Raw genomic sequence first — 6,000 nt, forward strand, 5'->3', positions numbered from 1 at the left:
CCATCGGGGGGAGGAGGCTTGGAGATAAGATTCCTGATGCTCCAGCCAGATGTGAACAGCTGGGGAACACCCGCCCACTGGCAACTGGAGGGAGGGCAGGTGAGCCAAGACACCCCGAAAAACACAGAGACCTCCACAGCCCATTGGAAGAGAGGGTAAATATTGTGGGGGATATTTGGGGCCTGGAGGTGAAGTGTGGAGATGGGGGTGTAGTGATGAAGGAGTTGGGAATCTGGGGGGATGGGGAAGGAATTAGGAGGCAGAAGGGTGGGGGGAGTCAGTGATTGTGTGGGGGAAGCAGATGGGGGCCTAAGGGGGAGGTACAGTGGGTTAGTAGTTCCCCACAAAGCACACAGCCCCCTTATACAGACCATGGGGGTACAGCATAAAGCAGTGGGAGGATTTGGGCTTTTGAGGGTAAAGTCGGGGGGCTGAAGAAAGGAGTTATTGGGAAGAAGGGGCTGGGATACAGTGGGAAAGATCTGGGGGGCTGGGGGCCAGGATCAATGGTACGATGGGGGGGGAGTCACACAGGTGGGGGAAGGGATACACTGGGGTCCCGAGCTGCGGGGGCAGGACAGCAGTGTGGAAGACTGGGTTTTGCCTAGTTGCAAGGGCAGGGAGTACTTTGGGGGGCCATTACTTACCAGAGAATGTGATACCAACCTCTACCCCTGCTCCTGCCCTGGGGGTCTGGCTAGGCTAGGATCCCCATTACAGGCATTGTGAACTCCAGGGTCGCTGTGCTGCTTGGGTGTAGCCCGGCCCCTCTCACCGGGGCCAGCCGGGCCAAGTTTGTGTGAGTGGTCCATGGGAGTGGCCATGCCGCTTGCTCAGTTTTGGCCCAGAAGGCCCCCTGCCAAACCTGAGCAGCCCTGTGACCTCAGGCACTAGGTTGCAATGCCTGGAGCCGGGAGCTGAGCCCAGCCAGCCCTGTGACCCTTTGATTTGGTGACCCAGTTTTTGGTCGCTATACCACCCACCTTCCTGTGGACAGATAAAAGGAGAGGTTGACCGCCATCAGAGTTGGGGAGGGGGCCTCTTTTTTCACAGTATCTAATGGCAGGACAGAAGACCTGCTGAACTTTGCTTGCTGCAAAGTGTGATGGGCCTGGAGCCAGCTGTCTGCTCTCCAACCAGCAGAGCCGCCTCTGTTTCCAAGAGGTGACCTCAGAACAGGCTATTAATTCTCATGCTGTGTAACTGACTACGCCCAATGCTTTGCTACTGCATGAGTCTGGACTTTAAGACGTTGCAAGCCCTATGAAAGGCCACCCAAAGTCATGGACACGGGAGTAAATGGTGTCCTTCTTTGTGGGCTGTGTTTGCCTGGGCTGAGGAAGATTTATATTTGCCATGAGAGATGTTTCCCCCTCTACCCTCCCTTTCCTTTCTCCTACAGCACCTTTTACTCTTACCTTGAGAGCTACAACAGTGTCCTGGAACTCTCTTGTTCCTGACAATATCCCAATGTCCTCTGGATGTATCTTCTAATGCAATAACAATCACTGCATCCCAGCTCGATGTTGATATATCTTTCTGTATAATTCCAATGCCTGTTTCAAAGAAACCTCTCTCTGGAAACAATTAGTCGCCCTTTCCCCTCCCAGAAAAACCCAGGGATACCTTGTACTTTGCCATGAAGCCTAGAGAGAGAAGCTATATCCTGTCATTATTACAGTTGATCACAGTGCTCTGGGCCTCTCAGCAGGGCGAGACCATGACTTTTCTCAATGCTCAAGGCTTCACTGGTCTCCTCCCCTTCCTGAGATCTTAATGGCTAGGTGGAGATACGTGTCCTGTATGAGTGCTTGCTGGGCTCAAGGGAGTAATAGGTCAATTGATCATTCCTATGTAGAGAAGAGTGGGGCAAAGGGCAGACCGGGGAAAAAAAGCTAAATTTCCCTGCAGTTCTAAGGGCAGAGGGATGGTGGATCTATAGCTGTGGCCTGTGCCCAGCACTACCCTGGACCTGACTCTCCCCCAAGGTAAAACGGCGAGGGAAAATATTTAACCAACTTTACAGGAGCATTCAGCGGACAGGAGCTGCCCGGTATAGTGGCTAGAGCACAGGTCTGAGATGTGGGAAACCTGGGTTCTGCTGCAAGCCTACTTGGTGAGCCTGGGCAAGTCACCTGTTGTCCACATGAGCTGTAAATTCTTCTAGTCAGGGATTGTGTCCAGAAGCCATGGGCCCTGCTGCCAGCTGGGACCTCTAAGTACTCCTGAAATCACAGCCAGTGTTTATGAAACATTTTGAGGTGACTGAATGGAAAGAGGGCTGCCAGGGCAATTAGGTAGCCAAACATAATTAACCACAGATGTACAAAAGTATTACTGCACACTCAAAAAGTCTGAGACCTTCATACAACTGACTGTGAAATCCCCTTCAGAGCTTCAACTGGCAGCACAGTAGAACCTTTGAAAGCTCAAGATCCTAGCACTGAAGTACAACAGGGCAAGTTACAGAGGAGTGTGAATTAGTGTTGTATCCATGACCCAGTATGGCGGTAGATGGCACGATGCACCTGGAAGTAATGACAATGGGATCCCAGAACTGTAGGGCTGGCAAGGACCTTGAGCGGTCATCTACTCCATCACCCCATGCTGAGGCAGGACCAAATATATCTAGACCATCCCTGGCAGGTGTTTGCCCAACTTTTTCTTAAAAACCTCAAATGAAGAGGATTGCACAATCTCCCTAGGCAACCATTTCCAGGGCTTAACAATCCTTAAGGTTACAAAGTTTCCCCCTCCTCCCCCAATATTTAACCTAAATCTCCTATGCTGCAAACTAAGCTGATTACGTCTTGTTCTCCCCTCGGTGGGCATGGAGAACAATAGATCCCCATCTTCTTTATCACAACCTTTGACATATTTGAAGACTCTTGTTAAGTCCTCCCTCAGTTTCCACTTCTCTCGGCTAAATACATCCAGTTCTTTTAACTTTGACAGATTGGGGGTTAATGATGTAGTGGGGCTCACTCACCCTTGGACTGTCCCCATACGTTGGTGCCGGATGTCGCCGCTATTTTCAGCTTCAGTGCCTCACCTTCGCTGCCTGCCTCTGACTCCCGGTCTTTTCTGGTTCAGCCCTCTGGCCAAGTCACAATGTTCAAATCCTTTGCGGAGGCCAAAATAAACCTGGATAATTCTTCTGCCCCTTGGACTACTGAAGTCATCTTTTTGCACTTGCAAAACCCTATCTCGGGGATTCCCTTGCAAGAGCCTGTGCTGCCCTTGTTATCTCTGTTACTTTAACCCTGGGCTTCTCTCAGACAGCGACCTCTGTCTCTTCTATCATCTGTCTCCCAACTGGCTCCTTCAGTCTACTAATTATGGCTTAGCTCTGCCCACTCTGGCTGGGAGCCACTTAACTATGCACCTGCCCAGGCGCAAAGCTCTGGCTAACTGGGTGCATTCACTAGCCTTGCAGGTGATGGGATTTTAAGCCCCATCACTCGTGGGTATAACTGAGGGTAGAACTCAGCCATTAGGATACATAAAGCACTTTTCATGGACATAGCTCTGTACCAGGATGGAACACGATGAAGATCTAAAACTGACACCCTATTCACTAGTGGTCATCCAAGATCCTGGGGCACGCTTTGTCAGAGGAAGGGTGTTCACCCTGGAGTGCTGGACAAATTCCATACAGAATTATGTGTTCCGCAGTTCATGCACCATACAGCAGGGCTGTTATCTGTTAAACAGCTGCTCCATTTCATGCCTCCTTCACCAGGGACTGCCTTTTAGGGGTGGTTGAAATGACCCCTACTCTACATACAAGGCTAGGTTGTGATGTGGACTATATACCCAAGCAGGGGAGTCAGAGAGTAAAAATCACCTTCATTTCATGCCCCTGCATGGGCTACTCAGATCTTGAGGCGAGGCCCCACTCCTGAAGAAGGTGGGTGGGGAGTGGGTGGGGAAATGGGTGAAGTCGTGGCTCCACCCCCAATCGAGCAGCTGAGCTGGTGTCTGGGGGATTATTGTAATTGGCTGCTATAGGCCAATAGCAAATTCCTACTCCACAGAGCAAGGAGAGCGCAGGGGAGAGAATTCTGCCCAAGAGGGGGAGTCTGTATCAGAGCATCTCCTGGCGTTACTCCTGGGGGAATGATCTTACATGCCACCCCTTGCTTGAGGCGCTCCCCAAAAACACAGCCTGGCCCTATCCTTTGAATGGAGAGCCGTTCACTTCTGATGCACTGTAGCTTAGCTGTCTTTCTTGGAGAGAAGCTTTGTCTGTGGATGCAAATCAAAGTGAACCCCGTACAAAATATGCCAATATACACAGCACTTCATTCCCATCACTTTCTCAGATTAAACATGCTGTAGGTTCTGCTGCACTGGGGGGATAAAAATGCAGCGTTCTACATGAGTGAAACATATTTCTCCACCGAAATGTAAAAATATGCTTCCACCGAGCCATTTGCAGATCTGATCTTAATGATCTAGTAGTCCCTCCTGGGTCCATTTTTCAAAGCTGTATGCAGAGGATTAGAGCTGCTCTATTGTACATCCGGTAAAAAGGCCTGATGACTCCCAAAACACAGTTCCAGTAGCATTATTTTACTCCCGCCAGGCCGTGGGTATGCCAGACTCTCTGAGTTTAAGGAACAATATGGTTTCTGTTTCCTGAGCTATTTCTTGTGACCAGTTTTCTTCGACTGATTTCGGCCCTTGCTGCATATCCAGACCAGGCCTGATTCCAACAAGCGTCTCCCTCCTTTATAAGTATCCACCCAAAGGTTTATTGCTGACACTTTGCAGCCTATAGTTTGATCTCAAAGGGCCCCGCTTCTGCCCCTTGTTGCTCCTGTCGCATGAAGTGTCCCCCAAAGAGCCTACAAACTGTCACCAGGCAAAGGACTGGGTTGTTGCTTTGCCATGTGGTCTGTGCGTAGCTGGGCTGCCCCAGGAGCTGTGCATGGAAGGAAATGTTCCTCTCCCTCCTTGGTCTAGCTCAGCAGCAAATGTTGACACTCCACACATTAGCTTAGCTGTTTTGTTCATTACAGTGAGGGTGTGAGGTGAATGCTCCTCCTCAGTCCCCACCCGTGAAGCTGCAGGGAGTCTGTCATTCTTACTCCCAGTAAGGTCCTACTCAAGGTGATAAGGGTGGCAGAATCCACCAGCCCACACTGTCCACTGCATAGGCCTGTTGGTGATTCTCGGCATGCCACTGGTCACCTAGAGTCACATGGTGTTGTTTCTGTTACCCCACTGAATGAACTGTGCTTTTGAACCAGGAGAATAATGACTGACAAATAGCCAGCAAGGAATGGCTGATAATGTACTTCCCAGCAGCCAAATGACAAAGTATTATTCATGCTAAACTGTGTCAAACCCTTGGGATTCTCAGCCGTCTCCACAGAAGAAGCAGCGGACAGCCAAAGCCTCACAAAGAACAAATACCACCACGCTGCTATACTTGGAAAAGGCACCACTCACTCGCTGAGGTAAAGTCCGGTAACCCTTGTGACAAGGTAGAGGCCAGAAGGTCAAGAATCAGCCTCTCAGACGTCACTCAAGCACATTCCATCCTTTTTTTCATATGGAGCAGGGATTTTTTTTCTGCAAGTGAAATAATATTGTCTAATAATAATCCGGAGACCATGAGACAATTTTGCTCAGTGTTTTTCTTAATATAGACTCCATGAGAATCTACTCTGACCTGAGCTGCTATGTGTCTAAAGTCAGAAATGTGACCTCTGTCACCGTCTAATCTGACCTCCTGCAGAGTGAAGGCTGCAACCTGCACCTGGACCTCACTGAGTACTTTCTGCATCAAGCCAATAACTTCCATCTGAGCTATTGCATCTCTGTTTTGAAAGACATCCAGTCTTGATTAAAAGACCGCAAGTGATAGAGAATCCACCATGTCCCGGGTTCCAATGGTTAACTACTGTCACTTGGCATGCTGCTTCAGTGGAGACGCTCACATAAGCGAGGGCTGTTTGTGTGAATTAAGTTCTGCAGCATCAGGCCCTATAA

This window comes from Lepidochelys kempii, chromosome 2, assembly GCF_965140265.1.
Source record: "Lepidochelys kempii isolate rLepKem1 chromosome 2, rLepKem1.hap2, whole genome shotgun sequence".
In the NCBI taxonomy this organism is placed as follows: Eukaryota; Metazoa; Chordata; order Testudines; family Cheloniidae; genus Lepidochelys; species Lepidochelys kempii.